The 11,777-nt window shown below is 34.7% G+C and overlaps 1 non-coding gene across 1 annotated transcript; it reads left to right on the top strand.

The window, feature by feature from the left end:
- Window positions 1–9,060: 9,060 nt before the first annotated feature.
- On the top strand, window positions 9,061–9,167 carry LOC115711754 (small nucleolar RNA R71). The gene has a single exon (XR_004010631.2). It is a non-coding gene; the product is annotated as a small nucleolar RNA R71 (small nucleolar RNA).
- The last annotated feature ends 2,610 nt before the right edge of the window (window positions 9,168–11,777 follow it).

Here is an 11,777-nt window from a genome sequence, read left to right as displayed (position 1 = left end):
ATTGATCAGTGGTGAGCTAGATGATTCCCTCAGATACCACCGCCGGAGTGACAGGGGGAAAGTGCATGGTTGCTGGCAGTGTGGACGTGTCCCCGAGTTGAGGGTCAGTTGTTTCAGGGAACAGGTTGAGAGGTCTGATGTTGCTCCTCCCTACTCCGCCATTAACGACGTCCACAGGTGGTGTTCTAGCTCCAGATAACGGTACGTTCATCATTCCGATGTTGATGGACCCGTTGTTAGCACCTCCGTTTGTTTGGTTTCCCGCCATGATGGTATTCTTTCTTGAAATGAATAATATTTTAATTCTCGGTTCCCACAGACGGTGCCAAATGTTGTCGAGTGAATTTCCCAACACCAATTATATGATATTATTAATAGCAGAAAAAGATCTATATGAAGAACAAGTGCGAGTATTCAACCTAGAGTGGGAGTACTCAAACTGGGAATGAGAAATGATTAACAGAAAGCTGAAAAACAACAATGAGACAAAGGATTATAGTGGTTCAGTCAGATCACGGTCTGCTTAGTCCACTGTAGCAAGAGTTTCGTAGGTGCCATTTCACGGTGGATCACCCCTTTATATAGAAAGCAGGTGTCCGATCAGTTATACCAGGATTGCATTCATTGTCAATCTGTTTTAACACATTGAATTACAATAATTAAACTAAGCAACGTTAACATTAATAAATGAACGGCAGTTACTAAGTTCATCAACGTATGCGTCTTCCAAATCTGCGAGTTGACTTGTTCACGTTCTGATGTTAACTTCGCAGGTTCATCATTATGTTTAGGATGTCTGCGTCCTTAGATAGTCGCCTTTTGTGGACATCGCATGACGAGATGATAGGACCTAGACATGCAAGTCTATATTGGTTTATCAAGGCTGCAGGGTTCTTAGGACCAACTCGCATTTATAGAAAGTCGGTCTCCTGGTTTATACACGGACACGGGGAGGATACTCGCATATAATTCGATATATGCGAGCTACTCTCTTGTCTCAAATGCGATTAGACTTTGGTCATGCTCGCTGCCTCTCGCTGATTCTATCTTAAGCGAGGTTTAAAACTTCGAGGAGTCCCTCAGGGACATCTCAGCTTTCTTTGGAAATCTGAGTATACGTGTCCTCTAAATAGGGGTTTGGTCTCGAGTTTCTAGGTGAGAGAAATCTCACTATAACATCATGATATTTAATTAAATAAAAAATTATTTTAAGTTGGAAATTTTTCTCTAAAATTTCATAATAGCTTAAATTTGAATAATTTTTCAAAATATATTTTATTCTATTTTATTAATCTTTTTCCCACAATTTCGAAATTGCATTTCTTAAATGCAGAAATTTTGAATTTTATTTAAAAAATAGATTAAAGTTGAAAATTATTTATTTTAATTTTGGACCAACTTAAATCAATGATTTTTTCATTTAATGATTAATTAAAATAAATGAACTAAAATATATTATAATTAGAAAATTAATTAATTAGTCTATGAAAGTCTAGATAGTTATTATTTGTTTTTCTTGAAGTATTTTTCTAGTGTATTTAATTCAATAGAAAATTAATATTTAAGTTGATTTTCATCATGATACTTAAATATTTGAAATTTTTCTTTAATATTTAATTAAATAGGAAAATTATATTTTTTGTTGTAAATTAATTTTGGGCCAACATTAAATTAGAATAATTTTTTCAGGATTTATTTTTATTTTATTTTAATGCATTTTTCGAAAGTAGTATTCTTATATACTTCAATTTTTTTCGAAATGCAATATATATTAATAGAAAATTAAATTTTGAGTTGTAAATTAATTTAAATTAATTTTGAAACAACTTAAATTAAATAATTTTCTTAATATTTATTGGAAATTATAACTAAGATGGAAATAATTCACGTTATTTTCATATCCATCTAAGTATAATTTTATAAATATTAAATTAAAATTTATATTTAGAATTTTTTATTCTAAATTGGAAATTTCAATTAAATAAATATATATTTAAAATAAATTGATTAAAATAAATATTAGAGGAAAATACACTTTAAATAATGAGCTTTATTATTATTAGGATATTCGATCTCCATTGTTGGTTCTACATAGTTCTTGTTTTAGTGAGTAATCCTCCCTAATGGAGGAACGTTCATTAGTAATTTAACGCCGTAGAATCTCGAAAGATAAGTATTATTTATAAGTGTTTTATATTAGTATTGATCACCCTAATGGTGGCGACTTTATTTGACTCTCGCCTAAATGAGACAACGTTGGATTCTGATCTTGATCGAAGAAAAGGTTGCTAGAATGTTTATCATTTTAGATGAGCTGACAACTCTATTCAATGGATGGTATCACTGACTCTCGCCTAAACGGGACACTGATATCAGTTTGTTGAAGACCTTGGAAATTATTTAGGATTGTATGTTTTAGTATTTTCACTTGTCATTCCTACTTACTATATGTTTAATAATTTCTGAATTGTGTATGAACTTATATTGAACCTTGTTACTTTCTGTTATTGAATTGTAGTTTAATTTCGAATCTTCATTGTTGGTCTAACTTGGTTTGTTGTTCTAATGGGATAAATTCCTAATGGATTGTCAACATTAGACAAACATAATAGTGTTAGATCTCGAAAGATAAATATTGTAAATGCAACATCTAGCTGTTCATCAATTGATGACACCTTAGACTAGTATTTACAATATGAAACAAGAAGATTGTATAAATAAGATAACTTTGACTCTCGCTAATCGAAGCATCGTTGGATTCTTATTTAAAAACGAAATTATCCTAATTCCTCTTAGCTTATTCATTTCGAATTAGCTCAATAACATATCATTGGATGAATGGTTTATAAATCATTTCATGTCATTCTATTTTTTTTCTTAAGAAATTGAATGACGCATTTGATTATATTCCCGAAATTCAATCTCGAATTGATATAAATCCTCAATCTTAGAAATCTCCTACTTGTATAAGCAAATCAGACTTAGACTTAAATTAGTAGTGGTGGTCCAAGAAAGAATTACTCATTATATTTGGTATAAATTTAAGTCTTTGACTTTAAATTTTAGATTCCAAATAATTTTTTTATACAATACAGTTTCACTTTCACAAGTGTTTAGTAACCATTTTCTATCAATGGATTCTAACTGTATGGAATATGAGTTTAGTATTCTGTGACCAGAATCCACTTGCACTATTCTAAGAACTCTTTGATGTAACTAAAACCTAGTCATCAAAAGACTACAACCACATTTTTTAAATCTATGGCATTTGTATCTTGTTCATAGTTGTTTTGACAAAATCAATCTCTGCAAAGAGTTAATATGCCTATATCCACTGAAAGTAAGTTCATCTCATTCGCAGATGGATGTACATTCAGGAGTGGATATGAGTTTATCGTTATATTCTTAAAACGATCACTCTAGATTTTACCTTATGCAAAAGAGATTTGAAATATTTGAAAAATTTCATGAATTTCTAGCAATGGTGAAAAATCATTAAGGTAAGTGGTTAAAGATCTTGCGAACTGATAGGGGTGGAGAAATAGTTAGTAGATATGCAGTTCAAAGATCATTAAATTGATTTTTGAATTATATCCAAACTTACCTCCCAAGAAATTCGATTTGCGTATTGATGATTAGTTACTAGTGAAAAGCTAATCGAAATCTTACTAGATTCATGGATGACCTAATCGAAATCTTAAGAAAAGCTAGAACTGTTAACCGTGGTTTGCATGTTTGTTAGCTACTCTAAGTGATTAGGGGTGGAACATCCCATAGTCATTAGATAAGAAAGTGTTTGTTTAAACAAATACTACTTTTCTAAGAGAATGACTAAGTCTGAAAATAAAGTAGAAAATAAAGAAGATATTTTTTTCTTGATTCCAAAAGTGTTCTATCATCTTTACATGATGATCCCACTGCCTCTGTTGTCTTGACACAACCGAAGAGGTCAATACCATTTAGTTTTCTTAGACATAATTCACGGTAGCTTGTCGTAGTGGGAGGGTTTCTAGGAACTCACCTTCTTATGACTTGGAAGACACTAGTGATTAAAATCCATTGTAAGTTTAAACAAGTAATGGATTGTCAAAATAAGAAACTAAGAAGAAAAGCCAAGAAAACTATGGTTTAATCCATTCACATGGAGTAACCTAAAGTTTTCTATTACGAGGACATGAAAGGAAATTTTAGTTTATAAGTCTATTCAATGGACTTAACAAAACTTCCTGTTCCTAGTATTATGAGGTTTGAGTTTATCTAAACCTATGGCTTATGGTATACCTGGTTAATTTCTTAGTCTAGTGCAAGCAACTTACTTTAGTAAGATGACGAAGCATTTTCTTTTTTAATGATAATCTATAGAAGCTTCTCGACTTCTAGGCATAGATTTTATTTATCTAAGGAAAAGTCTCAACTATTCCAGAAAAGATAAAGCCATGAAAGAATTTCTTAAATACACAGTGAGAGGTCTCAGATATGCTTTAGTATACCTTAGACCAGACACCTGTTGTTGAGTAGGAGTAATGAGTAGGTATCAGATTAATCCAGACTTGCCTTTGTGCTAGAAAGTCTGTTGATAAGATGGTGATTACTCTGGGGGGGAGTAGTGATTTTGGAGAAGTGTAAAAACCTATCTGAAGTCTCTAGGTCTACCAGAGAGAGACTGAATGTTGAAGATGCAGGAAATGTACTTATTCAGTCTAAGGAAAGTTCTATACATTTGTAGCACCGTTCCAACTTGTCTTAACTACTAGTGTTATTTCCTGATTAACCAAAAAGTAGTTGCCAAAAGTATAGAATCTTATATCCCAAGAGAGTTGTTACGAAAATTTATGTTTATACGCAAGTGTACGCAATCAAGTAGTATCTCACGCAAGTGAGGTCGAACCACAGGGAATTGGATTAAGTACTACTAAACTATACTTATGATTCTATTCGGTAGAATAATAAGATTGCAATTTGAAAGTAAATAACTCAGAAATTAAAGAGAAAATAAACGAAGATTAATCAAGATGAGAGATTAGGGAGGTGAATCCTGTTGATAAGCTACCTATGTTAATACCTAATTGCTATCCTTGTCTCAATGTGAATGACAGATTATAAATTAACCTAACTCTTTTCAGATCTTTTAGGTTCTAAATAATATGTTCTCTAATTAACTTCTTAATTAAATCAACACAAAATCAACATTAAGCAATAATCTATTAGTCACTGAGGCTATGTAAATACTTTCGTTTTACATCAGAACCTAGACTATCCAAATTTTAGCATTCTCAATTCTCACTTTTCAGATTTCGAATTGAGATCATTAAACATGTAAAAGGTGATCAAGCTTGCACATGGAATTAAACACAAATAAAGATAGTATTCACACATAAGATGAAGGAATGGCAATTATTTATTAACTAGGCATAAACTTAAACAACAATCATCATCCTCCCTTATTGGGAAATTTAGTTCATAATAACTCTAAAAACATCCATGATTAATTCAGAAATAAAAACAAACATAAAGAAGAATTAAAAGGGGTAAAAGAAAGAACTAGAAGGTGGTATCGCTCCGGGTCTTCAAGATAGCTTCCTCTCCACTTGCCTCCACTATTAGGTCTGTTTTTGCTTACTTCTGACCTTCAATGTCGTATTCCTTATATAGGGATGAGTGGTGTGCCTCCAATTGAGAGAAAAATCAAAATTAGGTCAAATCTGCGATTTCCGTACCTAGTCGCGACCAGCATTTAAGCTGGTCGCGATTACAGGCAAAACTCAAAAAACCGAGTTTCTGCCAATTCTCGAAGTCGCGACCAGTGTCGCGACCAGGAAAAAGGATCGCGACCTGGCTCTCTGGAGGTCGCGACTACTGATGCGTCTGGAGCCGAATTTTCCAATTTTTTCCAAGTTTGTCCCAGTTTTTCGCCATTTGACTGAATTCGAACTTTAACACCCCGAGAACCTGAAATAATGAAAATCAAGCGTAAAACTGCTCCAAAAGACACCAATAGACGAGATAATGCTAACTTTAAAGACCCGAAACATAGGCTAATTATAACCTAACAAAATCCCCCAAACTAGATTCTTACTCGCCCCCGAGTAAGATAAAAAAAACTAACTACGCTATCAGATAATTACTACGCTGCTGACTCATGCTCTGTTTTCTTCCTTGCATAAACTAGAATTTTGATCCTACTAACTCTAACAATTAACTCGGATGCTCAATTAATAACACTATGTACAACTGCAACAATCTACTCAAATGTGAAACATTGTTATAAAAGTTTTACTCTTTCCATTAATTCCACAATCCGATAACTCATAAGCTTGCATGCTTACCTTTCTCCACTAATGTTAACAGTGTTCTTCGGAATCATTAGGTCTTTTCAAGGCTTAGGTAGTATGGCTCAGATATTCAGGGATAGGCAAAAGACAATTCTGGCTCAAGATATCATAAGCACACAACAGAACCCACAAGCTTCTTATTTTTCTTTTTCAATACCCCATAGTGTTCTCACATTTATCAAGATTGAGAGAAGATATATTTATTATTTTCCAACATCACTGAAATCATATACTTTTCTTTTTTTTTTTTGAACACATATTTTTACTTTTTCATTGTGTTTTTTTTTCATATTTTTCTTAGTGACATTGAATTACACAATTTTTTTCTTCTCAATCTTACAAATTTTTCTCCCTCTCACTATTTCCTCACACTAAATGTTTTTCCTCCCCCAAACTAATCATGTAGCTTATGATATCATGGATAATCATGGTAAAAACAAAAATTAATAGTGTGGTTGCGAAATTTCAAATGAGTGGGTGAAAAACACAACAGGTTAAGGCTCAAAAGGGTAACTAGGGATACACATTATTACGGTAGGCTTGAAAGGCTCAAACTATCCAACAAATGCCTAAGTCATATTCCGATTGAACACTATCAAGGATTTCGCCTCAAAAGAATAAACATGCAAGTTCTAAGCTATCCTGTCAATCTTACCACAAACCATAGTAAAATAGTTATAACAATTTTCACAGATTGAGTAATTACAATTAAACACAGGTTTTTAAGCATCCAAACTAATCCAAAGAGTTAACAGAATCAAGCACACAGTTATTTTGCAATTTCAGATCACATCACACTAATCAGCAGTATACAACTATCATCAAGCTTATTGCCATTCCTTAACTAAAGCAAAAAAAACTAAAAACAGAAAATTAAAATGCAGAAATTAAAGTGCAGAATTTAAAATTTTTAAGTCTCTCCCCCCAAACTAAATATTACATTGTCCCCAATGTATACAGTAATATGCAGAGAGAAGAAACTTACCTGAGACCCTTTCAGAAAGGGTTGGGTGGACCCTTTTCATCCAAAAGAGCCCTCGTACTAAATGAAGAAAATTGACCACCAATAGTGTTGATTTTAGAGTTTTGCACAAGAGTAAGCTCACCTTCAGAACTACCACACATCAATCTTTTCCAACGACGCTGAATCGTTCGAAGTCGCTCTTTAGGCTTTGCTTTCTTCTTATCAGCTTTAACAAAAGAACCCTTCACCATCTCAATCTTGCAACAGGTAAGAATGTCGGTTGGGGCAAAAATATTAAAATTGACCTCTTCATCTTGCACTCTCAACTTTAACTCTCCCTTTTGAACATCTATGAATGCTCGGCCCGTGGCTAAGAATGGCCTTCCCAAAATAATGAGGATAGTTGAATCTTCCTCCATATCAAGAATTAAGAAATCAGCAGGGAAGATAAACTTACCAACCTTCACCAGTACATCATCAATTATCCCACGAGGATGAGTCAAAGAACGATCCGCTAGTTGTAAAGTCACTGTTGTGGGCTTTGCTTTTCCCAATCCTAACCTTTTGAAGACAGACAATGGCATTAGATTAATGCTTGCTCCTAGATCACATAGAGCTTTAGTTTCCACCGAACCCCCTATAGAGCATGGAATATTGAAACTACCCGGATCTTTAAGCTTGGGCGGTAATTTCTTTTGCAAAATGGCGCTACACTCCTCAGTTAATGCCACTGTTTCATAGTCCTCCAATTTTCTCTTCTTAGACAATATCTCCTTAATGAACTTCACATAACGGGGCATTTGTTCCAAGGCTTCAGCAAAAGGAATGTTGATGTGTAGTCTTTTGAAGACCTCTAGGAATTTGGTGAACTGCTTGTCTAGACTTGACTTTCTGAGCCTCTGAGGATAGGGTATTTTCACATGGTGATCAATGCTAATTGGTGGAGACTGTTGTGGTTGTGTTGGGCTGTCAGTAGTCTTCTCTGATGTTGGTGTTGGGGTTGGCTTTGGTTGAGCTTCATTCTCCTTTTCTCCATCAGCTGATTGTGGCAGTTCAGGACCATCATAATTTTTACCGCTTCTCAGGGTAATTGCTTTGCAGTTTTCTTTGGGGTTTACTTCAGTTGTGCTAGGCAAATTCCCTTGAGGACGGGTTGCTACTTGAGTTGCTAGTTGGCCCATCTGAGTTTGCAGGTCTTTGATTGAAGATCTAGTTTCAGTCATGAATTGAAGCAATAAATCTGTCTGCAAACTAGAATTTCCACCAGAGGTTTGTTGCTGATTAAACTGTTGATTCTGATTCTGGTTCTGATTTCGTTGCTGATAGAACCCACTGTTTCTTCGGTTATTACCCTTTTTGAACCCATAGTTGTTGTTGTTGTTCTGTGAATAATTTCCAATGGCTTTAGCTTCATCCATTGGCAAATCATCCACATCAGCTTGACACTCTGAAAAGTGATGACTTCCTCCACATAACTCACAAACAACTTGGGCTTGTTTAGCTTGCCCTACAATTAGCTTTGTCAATGCCTCAACCTGTGCTGTCAACTTTGTGATGGCATCAACCTCTAACACACCAGCTACCTTCTTTGATTGACTCCTTTCAGTTGGCCACTGCTGATTGTTTAGAGCCATCTCCTCCAATAGATCATAAGCCTCATTAGCACTCTTCCTCATAAAGGCTTCTCCAGCTGCTGCATCTATTAAAGTTCTAGTGTTTCCTACCAACCCATTGTAGAAGTTGTGGACCAGCATCCACTTCTCTATACCATGATGAGGGCACTTTCTGATCAGATCTTTAAACCTCTCCCAAGCCTCATGGAGAGATTCATTATCTTGTTGGCAGAAGTTATTGATTTCTCCTCTCAGCTTTGCAGACTTGGCCGGGAGGAAAGAACTTTGACAAGAATTTCGTTGCCAGATCATTCCAGGTGGCGATAGAGTTGGGTGGCAAGGAGTTTAGCCAACTCTTGGCTCGTTCTCTAAGAGAGAATGGGAACAGTCTCAGTCGAATAGCATCATCACTAACTCCATTAACTTTAAAAGTTTCACAAAGTTCCATGAAGTTAGAGAGATGCAGGTTAGGATCTTCAGAAGGGAGGCCACCAAACTGAACTGAAGACTGCACCATTTGAAGTATGGCAAGTTTGATCTCAAAGTTATTTGCATCCACTGCCGGTGGCCTGATACACGACTGCACTCCCGTCAGAGTAGGGAGAATGTAATCTCTCAAGCTGCAGCCATTAGCTTGATCTTCTACTGCGCCACCATTATTACCGTTATTGCCTCCATTGTTTGCAGCATTAGCAGCCATGATTTCTGAAGTTTCAGCAGTTGCTGAAACTCCCTCTTGCCTCTTGTTCTTTCAGTTTCTCCTACAAGTTTTCTCGATTTCGGGATCAACTGGTAATATCACAGCTTGTCCTTGACGGCGCATACACTTATGATTCCTGAAATAGATCACAAAAATATTGCAAGAAAAAGGTTAGAAAAATCAGCAAGAGAAAAATATACCAAAGTAGAAGTTAGTATAATAAGATTGCAATTTGAAAGTAAATAACTCAGAAATTAAAGAGAAAATAAACGAAGATTAATCAAGATGAGAGATTAGGGAGGTGAATCCTGTTGATAAGCTACCTATGTTAATACCTAATTGCTATCCTTGTCTCAATGTGAATGACAGATTATAAATTAACCTAACTCTTTTCAGATCTTTTAGGTTCTAAATAATATGTTCTCTAATTAACTTCTTAATTAAATCAACACAAAATCAGCATTAAGCAATAATCTATTAGTCACTGAGGCTATGTAAATACTTTCGTTTTACATCAGAACCTAGACTATCCAAATTTTAGCATTCTCTATTCTCACTTTTCAGATTTCGAATTGAGATCATTAAACATGTAAAAGGTGATCAAGCTTGCACATGGAATTAAACACAAATAAAGATAGTATTCACACATAAGATGAAGGAATGGCAATTATTTATTAACTAGGCATAAACTTAAACAACAATCATCATCCTCCCTTATTGGGAAATTTAGTTCATAATAACTCTAAAAACATCCATGATTAATTCAGAAATAAAAACAAACATAAAGAAGAATTAAAAGGGGTAAAAGAAAGAACTAGAAGGTGGTATCGCTCCGGGTCTTCAAGATAGCTTCCTCTCCACTTGCCTCCACTATTAGGTCTGTTTTTGCTTACTTCTGACCTTCAATGACGTATTCCTTATATAGGGATGAGTGGTGTGCCTCCAATTGAGAGAAAAATCAAAATTAGATCAAATCTGCGATTTCCGTACCTAGTCGCGACTAGCATTTAAGCTGGTCGCGACTACAGGCAAAACTCGAAAAACCGAGTTTCTGCCAATTCTCGAAGTCGCGACTAGGGTCGCGACCAGGAAAAAGGGTCACGACCTGGCTCTCTGGAGGTCGCGACTACTGATGCGTCTGGAGCCGAATTTTCCAATTTTTTCCAAGTTTGTCCCAGTTTTTTGCCATTTGACTGAATTCGAACTTTAACACCACGGGAACCTGAAATAATGAAAATCAAGCGTAAAACTGCTCCAAAAGACACCAATAGATGAGATAATGCTAACTTTAAAGACCCGAAACATAGGCTAATTATAACCTAACAAGAGTAGACATATAGAGAGGAATTTCACAATATCAAGGATTTCGTGATTAAGGAAGAGTAATGGTGGAGAAAAAGGTTGTGTTGAATTCAACCTGTCAGATCCTATTACGAGGAGTATACTACTACTACACTTGATTTGTATATCAAGGTGTTGAGATTATTTGAAATGCACATTTTGTTTTATATTAGTGCAAGTGGGAGTGGGTTTTGTGCCCTAAATAAAACTCATTTCAATATAATCAGATTTGCTTAATAATAAAGATCAGAAATAACATTTTTATGTTGCATGGTTCACATAATTTATTTCATGATTATATGCATATAATGTATGAATTCTATTTAAGTCCAGAACATATGAATTTGTTAATGATTATAGTGTTGTCAGCACAGTGGAATATAATCTTAATTATATGTTCGAAAGTTTATTCCCTGATTTGTCAGTTCACTGGATTTAGACTGGCATGATATAATCAACGATAGGTATCTTACACCTTGGATAAGTGTTATGTCCTTTCCAGGGCATTGGCAAAGTTTACCAGTATCAGATGTATGGATTATATATCGGAAGGGACCGATATTGAACTTTGATTAGATATATTAAAATTTACCGTAATATCTATTCAATTCAATATCACCTGTTGATCCTAGATCAAATGATCTTAATCCTGATATGATTAGGTTCGATCTCAAGAGTATTATACATGTTCTTTGATTTGTTAGTTAAGCCTACTTTTGGGTCAGCGTGATACTTACATTTTGGGAACATGATAGTATAATTGATTGGGAGCGCTAACATAAATATAGAGTCTATAACTTCTATAGGAATTTAGAAGTGAAACGATG

The sequence above is a fragment of the Cannabis sativa genome, chromosome 3 (genome assembly GCF_029168945.1).
Source record: "Cannabis sativa cultivar Pink pepper isolate KNU-18-1 chromosome 3, ASM2916894v1, whole genome shotgun sequence".
NCBI classification, from domain to species: Eukaryota; Viridiplantae; Streptophyta; class Magnoliopsida; order Rosales; family Cannabaceae; genus Cannabis; species Cannabis sativa.
Note: the sequence above shows the minus strand (reverse complement) of the source record. Positions and strands in the feature narration are given on the sequence as shown.